The sequence below is a fragment of the Dendropsophus ebraccatus genome, chromosome 13 (genome assembly GCF_027789765.1).
Source record: "Dendropsophus ebraccatus isolate aDenEbr1 chromosome 13, aDenEbr1.pat, whole genome shotgun sequence".
Classification (NCBI taxonomy): Eukaryota; Metazoa; Chordata; class Amphibia; order Anura; family Hylidae; genus Dendropsophus; species Dendropsophus ebraccatus.
Window position 1 is genome coordinate 54,661,894 of NC_091466.1, and position 19,424 is coordinate 54,681,317.

The 19,424-nt window shown below is 44.1% G+C and overlaps 1 pseudogene; it reads right to left on the bottom strand.

Moving 5' to 3' along the window:
- Positions 1 to 18,750: 18,750 nt before the first annotated feature.
- Positions 18,751 to 18,848, bottom strand: LOC138771600 (U2 spliceosomal RNA; annotated as a pseudogene).
- Positions 18,849 to 19,424: the final 576 nt, after the last annotated feature.

Sequence of the window (19,424 nt, forward strand, 5' to 3'; positions counted from 1 at the left end):
TAATCAGGGACACCTCTTCCTTCAGTGAGCCCATGTTGCTGCTCAGAGCCAGGACAGCAGTATATACATCTTTAATGGTGGGCTCTGTAACTGTTGCAGGATCTGGGTGTTCCACCCTGCCTTCTCCCCCCTCCTCCACAGTGCAATCAGCAGCAGATTCGGCCACCAGCATACCTGAGGGTTCTCCCAGGGAGTCCGTGCCCCGCTCCACATCTCCCTGCATCTCTTCAAGCTGCACCTCAGGAGACTCAACGGTAGGTGCATGGACATATTTGCCGAGTTTGAGCGCCGTGTCCCGCAGCCGCTCCGAGGCCGCGGCGCCATCTTGTTTTAGTGGCGTCGCTGTGCCAGACTCCTTTGCCGCCTTCCCCTTCGTTTGTTTAGTGTAAACCATGGCCGCCAAAGGTACCGGCAGTGTCCTGGGCTCTTCAGGGACCGGATGGTGCTATCTGTGAGTGTCGGTCTGAGCTGTAACGGATGCTGTACAGGATTGAGCGGCAGGAGCTGCGGATCGTGCGTCTGCTCACATGTCCGCTCAGCCCACGTCCGTGCAGCTGTCATCTTTGACAGCTGCATCTGATTACTGTATCAGCGGGCACGGCGATCGGATCGTGCCCGCTAATACCCGCGGTCCCGGGCTACACGCGGCAGTTCAGAGCGGGGTCGCCGTGCGGCCAGTCAAATACTAGGGGAGTTATTTATCACACTGCCTCAGCAGCTTCTCCCTAATGTCCTACATGATTCTGGGGCGACTTCTGAGTGAATAAAGGAATACTGTATATAAAGCAGCTTCTCCTGTGTGTGTGCAGTGGATGCAGCCAGTCTCCAGCCTCCATGTCCTGAACTACTCACAGCTAGACTAGATGGAGCAGGTGGTCTTTTCCTGCTGACAATCCTCTATGTTTCTAACTAAATATTCACCATACTTAAAGGAATTCTGGTCAGAAGCCGGCGTGCATCCATAGAGAATGAATGGAGCCGTGCGCATGCTGCAGATATGAGTCCGGCTCCATTCATTCTCTATGGACGCCGAACCTATCTCCACAGCGCGCACGCCGGCTTCTGACCAGGATATCTCCGTCCCGGGAGCGGGACTCGGCGGGATGAGGTCAGTATAAGGGGATCTAGTTGGGGGTCGAAAGCTTTTCACCCCGGCACGGGGGGTGACAGGTCCTTTTTAAAGAAACACTGCTAACAATTCCAGATACCTGTAGTATAGAGGTCAGCCATAGTGATATACAGGGGGTCCCCCATAGTGATATAGAGGTCACACAGTGATATAGAAGGTCACTGTGGGGGCACGCAATAGCACGCACACGCACACCCACAGCTTACTGCAGCCATAGCACACACCACACACACACTCAGCTTGCTACGGCCATAGCACACATACACACAGCCTGCTGCAGCCATAGTGCACACACACACAGCCTGCTGCAGCCATAGCATACACACACAACCTGCTGCAGTCAGAGCATACACACACAACCTACTGCAGCCATAGCACGCGCACACACACACACAGCTGCAGCCATAGAACACTGAAGAAAAACACACAATCTTCTCCCAGAGAGCAAACACCACACTGAGGACAGAGGTCACTGCTACACTACTTATGTCTTCTTCTCCTCCTCTATGTTACACATCTTCATATTACACTGCTGCTCATTTCCAATCATCCAGCATTCAGGAAGAGAACAGCACAGATCTCCCCCCACACAATGGACTCTTCCAGCTCAGAAACAAACTGCCAAATAGTGACCGACAACTTTTCCATGACCACCCTTATGTAATAGGGCCAGTGTCCTAATACAGTGTTGCTCATAATATATATATATGTATATATATGTATATATATATATATATATATATATATATATATATATATATATTCATGAGCAAAACTTGTAAAATTCATATCAAAATTAAATTTAAAGATTTTTTTTTAAAGCTGGAGTCTGAGTCAGTACATTCTTTTCTGACTCCAACTCCGACTCTGACTCCAGCCAAAACTAGCTCCGACTTCGACTCCACAGCCCTGCTCATATCCACAGAGTAGCTGATAGAAAAGCTGATTGGTGGGGTCCGAACACAGGGACCAACACGATAAGTGCTCGTTATGGTGCATTTACATGGAACGATTATCGTTCGAATTTTGGCGATAACGATTGCATTCGAGAAATCATCGGCTCGTGTAAACACAGCGAACGATCAAGCGATGAGCGGAAAATCGTTCATTTTGACCTTTCAACATGCTCTCCAATCGTCGTAGGTCGTTCGCTAAAAATTTGCAGATCACTTCATGTAAACAGTCTTCACCCTATGTGCCCGATCGCAATAACGATTTTTTTAAACAATTTTTCACTTCGTCTAAACGCTGATCGTTATAAAAACTAAATAGTTGCTTCAAAATCGTTAAACGATCGATTGGGCGAATTATCGTTCCGTGTAAACGTAACATAAATGTTCAGTGGCTTAATTGAGACTGACTGTAGTGCTGGTTGTGTACATTTGGCGTACGGCATTTATTCCCAGGACAAATGTGTCCCTGTTCCCAGGATCATTTAGGGTCCAAGCAGTCAAACAATCACACGTGCATATGTGGTTGGATAGGGGATAACAAGGGTGCATTTACTACAATAAAAAAACATTCATTACGTATATTGTTTTGCATATGGTAGTACTGAAAAACAGTGTATACGCAGCTATTACACTACCCACCCAGCCTTACTCTTTACAGAGATACATATGAGCCATTTATACAGCATTAAGGCTCTTCTTACTTTCTCAGGTTTATTACTTTCTTCCTGGGCACACAGGAAAGGCTTGTTAATTTCCGTTTGTCTCATTGTGTTTGCTGGAAGTCTCTCTACGCTTTAGTAAACATCCTATACATATGATTGAATCTGATAACCTATTGGTTATTTGAATGCGGCTCCATGGCCCATAAAATATCATGTTTGTGAAGGTGTAATGCATCATGACGCTGGATTTACTCACACTATGTAATGGTCATACATTATATAGGCGCGGCTGGATCCCCCAATCCCCTGGGTGATTCACCATCTCTGAATGGCCAGAAGCAGCTGCAGCACTAATTTTACTGATTGTAATAGGTGGGGGACTGTGATGATCACATGAGGCAAAGCATTGCATTCTGGGAAATGCTAAACCAGGAAAGACAGAAATACAAAGCAGAGCAAACCCCCCCCCCCCCCCCCAAACAAAGGGATTTTTGGTAGTTTCAAAACTGGAATAGATAGGTAAGTAATGCTTTATGCTTATGCAGAAGTTTCATTTTTTTTAACCTCTACCTGGAGTTCCCCTTTAAGGCCTTGGCAGCCGCGCTGTACATGTACATCACATGTCTGTAAGCTGCTTTCCAGCAGAATCCGCCTGACCATAGAATGGAGTCTATGGGGCAGGTGGAGATGGGGGGTGAATGGCAGAATCCACGGGATGTTCTCTGTGTGGATTCCTTAGTGTGAATGCACCCTTACACCTTAAGCCTATTTGACTCTTTGTACTATAAAATAAAAACATTTTTCTACATTCTGGAAGCACAACTGGATATATAAAAAGTACAATGTGTCTCCTTAATCTAACAGCATTGGCAGCTTAGACCCGGAATTACAGCTTATGCTGGGGCTCCATTTGACGTCTGACAGTAATCGATGCAAACAGATGATTATTTTTTTTATAATAAATTCCTTTTTATATATAATATGCCACCAACCCTTATTATGTAGGAAAATTGTCACTCTGGGATAAGAAGGGTGCAACTTGCAGACACAATACATGCAGAATATGTCTGTACTATATAAATAAAGCAATTATCACTACAGTATCAAAACAAAAGTAACTGCCTGTGTGGAAACCTACACAAAAAAGATACAGGCATCATTTGTGCTTTTGAGTTTTTCTCACTATGTTATTGTCTACAAAATCTCCTGTAAGACCTTCTGTTTATGTTTGTACTAAGGAGACAATAACTGAGAGGGAACATGCTCCATCTTTTGTCAGAAAAAGTTTTTAATGATTTACAAGGTCAAAAAAGCTTGCAATTCTGACCCCCTCACTACCTTCATCACCACTTCTACACAATAAGCACAGGCTTTTCTGAAGGGTGAAACCAATAGCAACACCCATGGTAGGACACCACATATACACTCACAACCTCATGCTCCTCTTCAAGAATTGCTCCTTAATACAAACAAATAATTATGCTACTTCTATGTGAATGCTTGGTACTTGAATGTCATTGCTGCTTAGACTAAACAGGTCGGCACTGTTTGGCATTGATTTACAGTAAAGTACTAAAGATGACGTGTGTGTTTGGGGGGGGGGGTGGTGGATGTGCTGTGTTTACAAGGTACTATGTAAGTAGAGAATGAAACAAACAGTATGGCATAGTCTAGAGTATCACAGTAAGAAAGTGTTACAAAATTTGTCCTGGTTTAAAGGAGAAGTCCGGTGAAAATTGTGCTTTTTTTTCCCTGCACTTACTACTGCATCAAGGCTACATTTCCTGGATAAAATGGTGATGTCACGACCCGACTCCCAGAGCTGTGTGGGCTGTGGCTGCTGGAGAGGATGATGGCAGAGGGATGCTCAGTGTCCCTCCAGTGCCCTGTGTCCTTCAGTGTCCCCCTGCCATCATCCTCTCCACCAGCCACAGCCCGCACAGCTCTGGGAGTCGGGTCGTGACATCACCATTTTATCCAGGAAATGAAGCCTTGATGCAGTAGTAAGTGAAGGGAAAAAAGCACTATAGGGGTATACACCTGGTGTAAACTGCCCACAGCAACCAATCACAGCTCAGCTTTCAGCTCTGGTAAATATAAGAGGAGCTGTTATTGGTTACTGTGGGCAGTTTACAACAGGTGTATATTTACTCTCCCTTTATGTATATTTACCGTAATAAGTGTATATTGTTGATTTGTATAACTTTTGGGGGGCAGAGGAAGAATACATTCAGGAGTTGGCACTGTGAATATAGGAACAATAGCATTTTCATAAGGGATACTTTACGGGTGGCAGGGAAGCCTTGATTTACCTTTTAGGCATAGCTTGGAGAAGACTAATAAGCTCACAGCATGAACACAAGAGAGAGTCAAGACTAACAAAGCTCCATCCCAAATTCCTTTTCACATAGCAAAGGAGTCATTTTTGGTAAATGGAGTAATTTAGAAGCATGTTAGAAATCATTCCCTGCACAGGCACAGGGTCGAGAAATTATGCAATGTTTCTGTGCAAGCTCTGGTTTTACACCATTTTTTTTTTCCAAAAGGAGTTTGGGCAACATCTTTTGTGCAAAAAGAAATCTGCAATTTTGCAACTATGCTTGTTGCAGGAATTCTTTTTCTATGGTGTATGGAAAGCTGTATTCTCAACAACAGCACAAAGGGGCAAACGAACTATTGCAGATGCACGATTTGCACCAAAAAGAGGCACACATGCTGTTTATTATGTGTTTCGGACAAATGTGTTTCCACGTTTTCCATTAGGGGGGGGGGGGTGCAGGTGCTGAAAAGAGATGTACTGTAGCTTCAAAGCAGACCTGTCACAGGGGTTTAGGTGGTTGAACTAAATATATATGGTTGTATGGGGGTATTTAGTCTGATTTCATGCTTACCTTGCTTTTACATATTAAGCCCTTCAGCACTGAGAGAGCTCTTTTTATGATTATGAAAGTAACGCCTTGTGGATGTCAATCATGTAGCTGAAGGCTGATTGAAGAGAGCATAGGGGCATTACAGGCAATGCAATAGATGTACATAGCTGGGCTTTTTCATTCAGGAGGAACACCCCCAGGCTTTTAGAGCCCATTTTCATATTAATAAAAAGTCAGCTATCTCAGCACTGGAGGGCTTAATCTGCAAAAGCAAGATATGCATGAAATCAGACAGAGAAGTGTCATACAAGAATACACCTTACCACTTAAAACCCCACGACAGGCCCACTTTAAATCAGACATCCTACGTGACTATTTTGGTGCAAACTAAGCCATCTAATAGGTGGTCGCTAAAGATGCATTCAATCTATAAAACAGCCTGAGACACACATACATAAAGATAAAAATATTGCATTTTGGGGGGGTGGGGGTGTCTTGAAGCGAATGGCGGCGGACGTTTAACGCTGCAGATCCGATCTGTGACTGGCTTAAAATGGCCAACACCCAACAGTATTAACCCTAAAAGCACCTGCACTGCTCTAATATAAACCTGGTTCTATGACGACCCGCGACAAAAACAAGACTGACCCAATGAAGCTGTCTCAATTCGTCGCAGTGACGCAACAAACAAAAGGTGGCGATGCTGCATCTCCTAACTCACAACGGGAACCGCTTTCAGCACCACGGAAATTTCCTGGAGGGAATAACCCGCCTTCTTCTTTATTGACTGGATTCGAGAATCGGAGCAAATTGCATTTTAGTATACAAGGAGGCATCAGCAGAATGGTGCGACAGATACCCTCAGATTTCAGTAAGCAGACGCCATCTTGTTTAACTCATGAGGCGATGCTTAACAAAGATCAATTTGGGGAAACCGTGTCACTATATAACTCTACCTCTGCGGCCCCAATAACTGAAACCCTTTTTAGAGCTTTATTAGCCAATGTTAAAGTGTCACTGTCGTATTTATTTATTTATTTCTGTGCAGAAATCAATAGTACAGGTGATTTTAAGAAACGTTGTAATTGGGTTTATTAGGCAAATATTACATTATCTGCATTCAAAAATACTTTTCCCAGGTCTCCCCCCCCCCCCCTCCCTCCTCTCTCTCATTCACTGCTCATTATCAGGAAATTGTGTCTTGTTGCATCAGACATGCCCCTGTCTGTTCTATGCAGAGGGGAGGGGGGAGGAGGGAGATTAGTCGGCAGCAGAGAGATTACACAGTGGTAGCTGTGTGAAAGCCGGTATTCAGAGGTCAGAGAGGTCAGTGCTGACTTAAGAGAAGATAGCCCAGTGATGTAGCTGTAAATTAACTCTTTGTTGTCCTGTTTTGGTGCCTCATCTCCCTCCGCCCCTCCCCTCTCCATAGAGAACAATGAAGAAAGGGGGGAGAGGTTCAAACTGCTCACTGCAGCCGGCCCCCACCTCCTATGAAGCGCGCTCCACTCCGGAGCGCGCTTCATAGCAGGGGAAACATCCAGGACGTACAGTTAGGTCCAGGGTCGTCTGGTGACAGACTTCCATGACGTAACTGTACGTCTAGGGTCACCTAGGGGTTAAGATCACTCTACAAGCAGATTTCAAATCTGCCATGAATTCCATGCATCAAGACTTGATGGCAATCGGAATCCGCATATCACACATTGAAAACAAAATGGCGGAACTAACAAAATCCCACAACAAAGTTGTAGACACAACTAACTATCTAGGAGATGAAGATTAAGATTTAGAGGCATACCGGAAAACATAAAGGCTGAAGAACTACAGGACTACCTTACAGATTATTTTAAAGCTCTCCTCCCCAATGCTAGCTCTACTGATCTGTTCATTGAAAGAACGCATAGACTTCCAAAACCTAAAAATCTGCCAGCTGCAACACCTAGAGATACCATCGCATGTATACATTTCTTTCATGAGAAAAATTGATGGAAGAATCTAGTCATAAACCAGAACTGCCTCCTCGCTTCAATGAAATAGCAACTTTTACTGACCTTTCAGCAACCACTCAGACTCGTCACAAGGAATTTGCCCCAGGGACCAAACTATTACGAGACAACGGCATAGCCTACAAAAGGGAATTTCCCGTGAAACGTATCATTTTCTACAATGGCGCAAAATAAATTGTAACTACACCTGAAGCTCTTGAATGCATGTGTAAAGAATGGGAACTTTCACTAGCAGATGAACCTGGTACTGTCTCCATTACAGGACGCCTACATAACCCCCCCCCAAAAAAAAGGATGACAGTGACGAGCAAGAGACCTAAATCTGATTGTTTTCCTTATAACAACCCTGATTAATATCCAGGGAGATCCTCCCTCTTCGTAATTGTTGGAGCAATGTATCCTATATAAAGTTATTATAAGTTATAAATAAGGGTACTACCTATGGGTTTAATTTAATTTCACTCAGCTGACGCCAATTAATTCTATGTTATTGCTGTTCAGGCATTTTACTATCTATCCTCTGTATGTTTACGTGCACTATGTAATCCTTCTACTATTAACCTCTTGTCAGTTCTATACCTACATGTTTTGGATGTTATCTGTTTTTTTTTTAATGTTTTATCTTTTTACCAGGCAAGGATATCTGTGGACATATATCATGGCAATATTAATACTTAAATGGTCTAACACTGCATTATATTACGTTAGAATGGAAGTATCTTCCCTAGCACATCTCATCACTCACTACAATGGGTCTTAAATTCCTATCAATCAATGCCAGAGAGTTAAATTACCCATACAAATGCTCAATGTTATGGAAAGAAGCCTTAAAGGAGTATTCCCCCCAAGAGCTAAAAAAAAAATTGAAATGCTCCCAAACCTAGCTGGTCTTACTCACCAAGTCCCTCTGAGTATTTTGAGCCGTCTCCCATCTTTCTAGCTGCTGCCGTTCCTGAGTTACAAGTTTTTCTAAAAGACGATCTATAGCCAAGATAGGAAACTAAATTTCCCATCATGCAATGCTTCTGCCTGATGATGGTGAAGTAGCAGAGCTGAGACAATGAAGGAGATGATGACAGTGTAGCAGAGCTGAGTTGGGGATGACAATGTAGCAGAGCTGAGTTGGCGGTGACTGTGTATAAGAGCTGAGTTGGGGATGACAGTGTAGCAGAGCTGAGTTGGCAGTGACTGTAGCAGAGCTGAGTTGGCGATGACGGTGTAGCAAAGCTGAGTTGGGGATGACGGTGTAGCAGAGCTGAGATGGCGGTGTCGGTGTAGCAAAGCTGAGTTGGAAGTGACGGTGTAGCAGAGCTGAGTTGGGGATGACAGTGTAGCAGAGCTGAGTTGGGGATGACGGTGTAGCAGAGCTGAGATGGCGGTGTCGGTGTAGCAAAGCTGAGTTGGAAGTGACAGTGTAGCAGAGCTGAGTTGGGGATGACGGTGTAGCAGAGCTGAGTTGGCGGTGACGGTGTAACAGAGCTGAGTTGGCGGTGACGGTGTAGCAGAGCTGAGTTGGGGATGACGGTGTAGCAGAGCTGAGTTGGCGGTGACGGTGTAGCAGAGCTGAGTTGGCGGTGACGGTGTAGATGAGCTGAGTTGGTGATGACTGTGTACCGGTGCTGAGATGACGGTGTAGCAAAGCTGAGTTGGGGGGGACGGTGTAGCAAAGCAGAGTTGGGGGGGCGGTGTGGCAGAGCTGAGTTGGGGGGATGGTGTAGCAGAGCTGAGTTGGGGGGTAGGTGTAGCAGAGCTGAGTTGAGGGGACAGTGTAGCAGAGCTGAGTTGGGGTGAAGGTGTAGCAGAGCTGAGTTGGGGGAAAGGTGTAGCAGAGCTGAGTTGGGGGAAAGGTGTAGCAGAGCTGAGTTGGGGGAAAGGTGTAGAAGAGCTGAGTTGGGGGGAAGGTGTAGCAGAGCTGAAGGGGGTGAAGCTTGTCATGGGCAATTGCGAGGGGAGGAGCTTGTCGCAGGCGATCGTGGGGGGCGAGCTTGTCGGGGGCGATCGTGGGGTGGAGCTTGCCGCGGGGGGGGGGGGGTGCCGCGGGTGAGTGCGGAGGCTATGCCGCGGGTGAGTGAGGGATGCCACGGGTGATGGGGGGGCGGTCGGTTGTGGGCCAGGGGGCTGTGTGCTGCGGGTGAGTGCTGGACGGTGCACCAGGAGGCTCTGGACACAGGGGGTGAGCTCTGGGCTGGGGGTGACCGGGTGGCTGCTGTTAGTTAGCTGCTCTGATCACTGTCTCCCTCTGTAACCGCAGCCGCCCCATCAGTGTTCTCAGTCACTTCACTGTTCTGGGACTGAGGACACGTGATGCCGTCTCGGAGGTTGGGGGCCAGGAGCAGGGAGCGTGTTGGGTTGGACTGAGGTCTGATGATTCTATGCAATCCGTGGGGGTGAATGCAGCTGAATAACAGCAAAACTGTGCAGAATCTGTTATAACTTTATATTAGAAAGATGGAAAGCTACGGGTGGGCAGCGTATTAATGCAAAAATAATTTTGGGGGGAATACCCCTTTAACATCTAACGTGGACATCCTATATGTCCAAGAAACTCACCTATTAGAAGGAGACTTACACTGTCTTAAACACAGACGATAGCCACATGTATTCTTAGTCCCGGCCCCTGGCAAAAAAGGAGGGGTAGCAATAGCAATTAGGGACACAGTGGCCTTCTCGAAACAACATTTAGAGGTTGATGATGAAGGCAGGTTTGCCATACTCCAATGCCGCCTTAACAATGTGGCTTACACATTGACCACAATATATGGGCCCAACAAAAAACAATGTGCTTTCCTTAGATCTACACTACGAAAGTGATGACTTTAACCTACGGCATACCTACTATAGCAGGAGATTTTAATTGCACATTGTGGCTGTCTATGGACCCAACATCTTTTTCTTTAGTAAGTGAACCAACTGCTGCATTCTCAATAGTAAATACGATGGGTCTCTATGATGCAGGGCGAGTAAATCACCCAACAGAAAGAGATTTCACTTTCTTCTCATACTCTCATCAACACTCGCATTAATTACTTTTTAGTTGATAAAAACACACTACCATTAATCACATCTACAGAGATACACACCATTACATGGTCTGACCACGCCCCAGTGACGATGTCAATTAAAGAAAGATTTCCTGCGCACCCGACGCCCTTTTGGCGAATCAACAATTATGTACTACAAAATCCCCTGTATAAAACAGCTACAACCTGTCGTATCCAAGAATACTTTAAGTTGAATGACACAGGCAGGGGCGTAGCTAATGTCTCCTGGGCCCTGGTGCGAGAGGCCAACTTGGGCCCCCCCTCCCCCTCCTTTCACGACCAAGTGATGCTATTGGTGTGTATATATATATATATATATATATATATATATATATATATATCCAAAGAGAAGATGGAGACCGCACTTCCAAAAAGAATTCACACTTTATTCACACCAGATGCTTTATTCACACCAGAATAAAGTGTGAATTCTTTTTGGAAGTGCGGTCTCCATCTTCTCTTTGGATCTTCTATACGAACCTGGGTCCGGTTTGGTGAGACGTACACCCGCACATTGTATTTTTTTCTAGTGCTGCTGAACATATTTTTTGAATTGATTATATATATATATATATATATATATATATATATATATATATATATATACACACCAAGACAGATATTACCAATAACACTAGCATATTGGAAGAGAAAGTATTACCACCGTACATATTACCGCCATACTGTTACCGACCAAATCCTGTATACTGAGACCAATATTACCAGTAATACCAGTATATAGGAAGGAAACATTACTGCCACACCACAACCACTACCATCACCACCATATTGTTACTGACCAAATCCAGTATACTAAATCACCTCATCCAGTCATATAGAGGTGGCCCCAGCTCTACACAGGTTCTATACTCCATATAGATTACAGTGCAGTTATATCAGGTGACTCACAGGAGACATCTTCTCTGATCGGAGTTCTTTCCTTTTCATCTTCTCCATCCGTCCTGGGCCATTATGAGAACTTCTCCGAGCCACGAATCCACAGAATCTGCCAGACAGACATATTAGTCTCCTCACTCTGGCACCATCCTCATCTATATACATACTGCACATCTGTATTGACCCCTTTACACCCTCATTTAGTGGGTAGCCCTGACTCTATGTGACCCCCTAATAATATATGCCCCCCTCTGTGTATTCCCTCTCCCCCTATGTTGCCCCCCCCAAATAGATGGCCCCTCTCCCCCCATGTTGCCCTCCTTATAGATGGCCCCCTCTCCCCTCACCCTCCCTTATAGATGGCCTCCCCTCCCCCCTCCATATAGATGGCCCCCTCTACCCCTTCCTTTATAGATGGCCTCCTCTCCCCCCTCCTTATAGATGGCCCCCTCTCCCCCCTGCCTTATAGATGGCCGCCTCTCTCCTCACCCTCCCTTATGGATGGTCCCCTCTCTCCTCACCCTCCCTTATAGATGGCCCCCTCTCCCCCCACCCTCCCTTATAGATGGCCCCCTCTCCCCCCACCCTCCCTTATAGATGGTCCCCTTTCCCCCCCTCCCTTATAGATGGTCCCCTCCCCCCCCCCTTATAGATGGTCCCCCTCTCCCCCCCTTATAGATGGTCCCCTTCTCCCCCTCCCTTATAGATGGTCCCTCTTTCCCCCCCACCTTCATAGATGGCCCCCTATTTCCCCCCACCCTCATAGATGCCCCCTTCGTGGCGGGCCCGGTCGCGGCGGCGACCGCGGTAGCTACGCCACTGGACACAGGCACTGTTACTACCAGTACCTTGTGGTGTGCTTTTAACGTCTTAAGGACGGGGCCACTTTTCGTTTTTGCGTTTTCATTTTTTCCTCCTTGTGTTTAAAAGGCCATAGCACTTGCATTTTTTGCCTAGAAACCCACATGAGCCCTTATTTTTTGTGTCACTAATTGTACTTTCCATTTCCAGGCTTGTAGCGCTTTTACCTTTGGTCTATGGGGCTGTGTCAGGTGTCATTTTTTGCGCCATGATGTGTTCTTTCTATCGGTACCTTGATTGCGCATATATGACTTTTTGATCGCTTTTTATTAATTTTTTTCTGAATTTGATGCGACCAAAAATGCGCAATTTTGCACTTTGGGATTTTTTGCGCTTACGCAGTTTACCGTGCGAGATCAGTAATGTGATTAATTAATAGTTTGGGCGATTATGCACATGGCGATAGCAAACATGTTTATTTATTTATTTACTTTTATTTAAAACCTGGGAAAAGGGGGGTGATTCAGACTTTTATTAGGGGATGGGGCTTTTTACCAATAAGAACACTTTTTTTTTTTTACACTTATACTAGAAGCCCCCCTGGGGTTAGGGTTATTCCCCCTGGGGGACTTCTAGTATATACTCACTGATCTCTCATTGAGATCTTTGCTGTATAGTTATACAGCAAAGATCAATGAGATCGGCACTCGGATGCTTTCGGCTGCTGCAGCCGAAAGCATCAGAGTGCCGAGCCGGGATCAGCGCCATTTTGGCGAAGACACCCGATCGGTAAAGATGTGTGGATAGCTCCTCCATGACAATGTCCCGGAGGAGCGATGCACCCCACTAGACACCAGGGAAGTGCTGCGTCCGGTAATTGGATGCAGCTGTCATCTTTGACAGCTGCATCTGATTACTCTATTAGCGGGCACGGCGATCGGCCCGTGCCCGCTAATGGCCCGGGCTACACGCGACACCCGGAACCGCAGCGTTTCAGAGCGGTGTCGCCGCGCGGCCCCGCTCTGAACACCTCTTGCGGACGCATGACGTACCGGTACATCATGCATCCTTAAGAGGTTAAAGCAACTATAAGAGGTCATTTTATAAGACAAACTGCGTTTGATAGAAAACAACACTAACATGTACAAATTGCCTTGCAAAATAAATTAGCGACACTACATACAGAATAAAATTAACTTTTCTGAACAAAGAGCAGCTGATATTTCTAAAATTCATGACAAATTACATTGTATTAATTCATACAAGTGTGACATAGAACTACGCAGACCTAAACCTAAACTAGACTTTTATTACCAAGGTAACAAAGCCGAAGCCTTACTAGCAAGTCAAATAAAACGCAAAGAAGGCAAAGCCTGAATTCCCTATACAATTGACTATTTGACCCGCAAGGTATTGCTGATTGCTTTGCCAACTACTACTCCTCTCTTTATAATCTCAAGAATGATCCCTCTGTCCCAAAACCTACATATGAAGCAATATCTTCATTTTTAGAATCCGCTTACCTCACATCTATCCCTGTAGATAATATCCCCGAACTAACAAAGGCTTTTACGGAACAGGAAATAAATGCAACACTCAAATCCCTTAACTCTAACAAATCACCTGGGCCTAATGGGTTAAGGAATCAATTCTATAAACTTTACAGTACACTAACTACTCCTTACATTACTAGACTGTTTAATGAATTTAGTTCTGGATACTTACCTCCTTCTGAAATGCTAGAAGCAGTAGTGGTGACACTCTCCAAGTCGGGTAAAACGACAGATACTCCTTCCAATTTCAGACCCATATCCTTACTCAACACAGATTTAAAAATCTACCCCAAGCTCCTGGCAGCGAGACTAATGAACATCCTCCCTCTTGTTATTAACAATGACCAGGTGGGGTTTGTGGAAGGATGCCAGACAACCTACGGAAACAGATTTTTGAATACTATCCACAAAGCCCACACGAATCGGACGCCTTTTCTGCTGATCTTGAGGCGCTCGACCGCATTCACTGGGGTTACTTAAAAGAGGTGCTGGAACAATTTTCTTTTCCCCCTATGATGATCACCGCAATAATGGCCTTGTACTCGCGACCATCGGCAAGTGTTTATAATTTTGGTACGAACCCTTTTGTATTTCAAATGACACCCGACAAGGGTGCCCTTTATCGCCTTTAATTTTCACCCTCATGATGGAGCCCTTTGCCTATTTATATACCCTGCGGTTTCGAAGAGCCTAATTTGTTAGGAAAGACGAACATCGCCTAGGCTTGTTTGCCGATGATGTTATTATATCTGTTACCAAACCCTCGCTACCAACCGTTATGGACATCATGCCTAAATTCAGTGCTGTGAGCTTTTACAAACTAAATATTACAAAGTCAGTAATCTTAAATATACACAAATCCCCCCCTATAGTGGTGTTATTTTCCCAGCAATTTCCCTTTCAATGGACATCAACCTCTATTACTTATTTAGATATCCAACTCACATCATCCCCCAACAAGCTTGTATCTACTAATTATACCACCTTACTGATCAAATAATTAATGATATTTTTTCCCTTTCTTCTCTCCCCATCTCCTGGATAGGACGCATAGCTATGACTAAGATGTGAGTTGTGACTATTCTGAGGTCAGAGAGGTCAGTGCTGACTTAAGAGGAGATAGCTGTAAATTAACTCTTTGTTGTCCTGCTTTGGTGCCTTATCTCCCTCCACCCCTCCCCTCTCCTTAGGCAACCATGAAGACAGGGGGGGAGAGCTTCAAACTGCTTTTTCATGATAAAAATGCATTTTTCGCCTAATAAACCCAATTACAAAGTTTACTAAAATCACGTGTACTATTGATTTCTGAAAAAAAATTAAACACCAGTGACACTTTAAGTACTTGCCTTTTTTCTCCCTTTCCCTCATCCCTTTTCTTTCCTACCCTTCCTCCTTCTTTCTTCCCCAACCCCTTCACCTCCACATTCCTTCTGAAAGTAAAAAACTGCATAATTTTACATTCTATGTAATAATCCTCACCGATGAGGCGAAATCCTTCCTGTAATGTTTCTGTAATGTTTATAATTTAAAATAAAACAAAGTTTAACAAAAAAAAAAACATGTTGCATTTTAGTCCTATAAGTCTAAGTTTACACTGTTTAGACAGTTTCAGCAAATCTGCCCTGTCACATACACATTTCCCTTGCAATTGGCATAGGTGTGACTGCAAAGGGTTAATGTATCCCCCCCTTCCCATACTCAAAAGTCCCTCTTTGATGTCTTAAAACATTATAACACAATCGACAGGCTTTCTTTCTAAGGGAGACTCACTCCTTACAAAGGAAGCCAGAGTTGTCTTTTTTTTTATTTTGTTCATGTGTATCAGACCAAGGAAGGTGGTGAAATTCATACAAGCACAGCGGCAATATCGGGTCCATAATGAAATCTTCAAACTCTAAGTTTGAAAGCAAATGCAGACATGAAATCATGTGTGAACTGTTTACGTGTTTTGGAACAAGTACCTATTCATAGTTTGTCAATGAATGTGAATATGGACTTGTTCCAAATGCAACAGATGTTCTTACTTTTTCCGTGTTTGTACTTGCTTTTAAAGCTGTAAGGTGTACCACTATACCACTACCCCCTCATGAATAAAAAGAAACACAATGAAAGACTATCAGAAAGTATGAGACAACAGAGCAATAAAATAGATTGCTAAGGAACAGAACAGAAAGGTCCTCTTTGCATTCTACTGTCCACTGCCTGTTGTCAAAGAATTTCTGTCTTTAGTAACAGGACAAAAACACAGGACAGAACACAGGAAGCAGGGGTAGAGCTTAGCATCTGCTATGTGTAGGAGAGCGAGAAAGCCTTGGCTGTGTACCTGCAAGCTTAGGCAAGTCTGTCTACTAAATTAAGGATTCCTTTTAATCTCTGATCACCCAGAAAGCTCCTTGCAGCTGTCTCTTGTATAAATACTATAGCAGTGAGGACCGCGCCAGTTTCAATTTTTGCATTTTTGTTTTTTCCTCCTTGTGCTTAAAAGAAGACAACACTTGCATTTTTTCACCTAGAAACCCAGATGAGCCCTTATTTCTGGAGCCACTAATTGTACTTTGCAATGACAGGCTGAATTTTTTCATAAAGTACACTGCAAAACCAGAAAAAAATTCAATGAGTGGTGAAATTGAAAAAAAACAAACGCATTTCTTTTATTTGTTTTTTTTCTCGTTTTTACGCTGCTCGCCCTGGGGTAAAACTGACTTGTTATATATGTTCCTCAAGTCGTTACGATTACAATGATATGTAACATGTATAACTTTTATTGCATCTGATGGCCTGTAAAAAATTCAAACCATTGTTAACAAATATGTGTTCCTTAAAATCGCTCTATTCCCAGGCTTATAGCGCTTTTATCCTTTGGTCTATGGGGCTGTGTCAGGTGTCATTTTTTTGCGCCATAATGTTTACTTTCTATCGGCACCTTGATTGCGCATATGCGAGTTTTTTCTGTATTTGATGCAACCAAAAATGCACAATTTTGCACTTTGGGATTTTTTATACATTTACGCCATTTACTGTGCGAGATCAGTAGTGTGATTAATTAATAATTTGGGCGATTACGCACGCGGCGATAACAAACATTTTTATTTATTTATTTATTATTATTTATAACAATGGAAAAGGGGGGTGATTCAAACTTTTATTAGGGGAGGGGGCTTTTTATCAATAACACTTTTTTTTTTTTTTTTTTTTTTTTTTTACTTTTACACCTGGGGGACTTCTAGTATATGCACTCTGATCTCTCATTGAGATCTATGCTGCATAGTAATACAGCATAGATTGATGAGATAGACACTTTGATTGCTTCCAGCTGCTCGAGTGCCGAGCCAGGATCAGCGCCATAACGGCGCTGAGCACGGACGGAGGAGGATGTGTGGATCGCTCCTACGGTTCAACTTTGACAGCTGCATCCGATTACTTAATTGGTGGGCACAGGGATCAGACGGTGCCCGCTAATAGCCGCGGTCCCTGGCTACGTGCGGCACCCAGGACCGCAGCAGTTCAGAGCGCGGCCCCACTCTTAACACACGAAGGCGGCCCTGGACGTACAGGTATGTCCAGGGTCGCCTAAGGGTTAAAGCAGGCAATTGTAATCACACCTAGAGAGGCACGACTACAGCCGAAATCTCCTGTCAGCTGGGCCTACTTGGCCGAAGAGGACCGCCTAGATGACTAGATAAAGGTAATTAGCATGGTAATTTTCAGGGGTTAGGAGGACAGCTGGTAATGATTAATTATATAGTCAGAATCAGTGCTGGGGGCTTCATAGCACTGCCTGTAATGCTACAAGGCCGTTTTGGTGGTGATTGGTTCTATTTAAATATAGGCAGAAGAATACTCAGCAAAAAGCGTTTCTCCTCGCTATAAAAAAGATAGTTGTAAGGCCAGACTTCTGCACTGTCCTATAATAAGGAAAAGTCAATAACAGAACAACCAGGGGTAAATCTAGACCCCAGTGGCAAAGCTGAAGGTTTATGGGCCCTGACGTTAAGTGTTCAGCTTGGTTTCCTTTCTGGGGCAGCTTCTGTTTACAATCACCAACCACGGCCATATATCAGCTTTCACCAGCATCGCTGCCAATGTTCTCTCTTGTTAGCTATTGATAGGAAAATGAAGAACCCGGGCACTGCTCCCTCTAAGCCGGGCAATATAGAATAGCATCAAATAAACATTAAGACACAATGCCCTAATAACTAGAGATGAGCGAAGAAGTCGGAAATTCATCTCGCGAGCTTCACAGATTTTGGCCCAAATTCGTTAATATTCACAAATCAAATCATAACGAATTAAAAAAAAAAAACAGCCAAAATATAGTAGCTACAATAGTGGAACTATTACAGAAGGGCTGTGTTAATGCATGTTGTTGCAAAAGTGTCAAAAATTGGAAAATCACAATTTTAAAAATCTCAATCATGCAATCTCTTGAAACCCAACTTCTAGGAGTGGAGTGCAAGCACTGATTATGCAAGGCACACACTCAGTTCACTAATGAAACCAAATTTGTTTAACACAGTAGGAGTGGAGTGGAGTGTAGAGTGGAGTGTAAGCACTGATTATGTAATTCACTGATCCCAGTAAATTGGTATAACTCAATAAGAGTTTATAGTGCCCAGTGAGTGAATAATATGGAATGTGTCTTCACTGGTCTCAGTGAATTCCTGTAGGCATCCATTTACTTGGTAAACTGGACATCTGGTTGGCAGCTACAACAGACAATCACCCACAATCAGCCCTCATATCCTCTCCTCTACGTCTCTAAATTGCTCTGTTAGGGTGGGTTTACACTGAGGAATCCTTGCAGAGAAATTCTTTCATTTTATTTATTTTTTTTTGCACTGAACCTGGAGGCACTGCAATACCAGGTCAATGCCTGGAGAGGACAGAGCAAGCTCTTTTTCCACCTCCCTGTTCTAAAAATCCATTTAATATATGGTCCCCATAGACTCCATTCTATAGTCGGCAAATTCTCTGTGACATCATAGAGGAGCCTGCAGCGGAATGGACGGGCGCTAGGGATTATTGTTAATCCCTTTATCCCACCCAGTGACGCTACAGACAGCACCATTTTTATTTTTTTTTGCAGAACAAAGCGAACTGACGAATTTTGATTCCCCAGATTTGCTTCGCTAAACTCAACTAATAACCAGCTATAAAACCGCCGGACACACCAGAAACATAGCATGCAGGCAAACAGTACTAAACAGCCCTGGTGGTACGCCTCTGACAGACCCTTTGTGTTTCTGCATAGAACAGTCAGATGAGTGGACAGACAGCCAAGACAATGTTTAAGAAGGGGGAATATCAATTCATAACTAACAGCTTGTACACAGGGTCATAATAGGGATCTGTGTTAAACAAATTGTAATACAGAGCATAGCATTGGCCCATACTATGCCCTTGTGTGTCCGTGGCTCTATAGGGTGGTGGCCGGAGGTTACTTTATTGCCCAAATATTTTACCCCTAGAAGCTTCTATTGGCAATAAATTTGACAGTCATTTATTTACT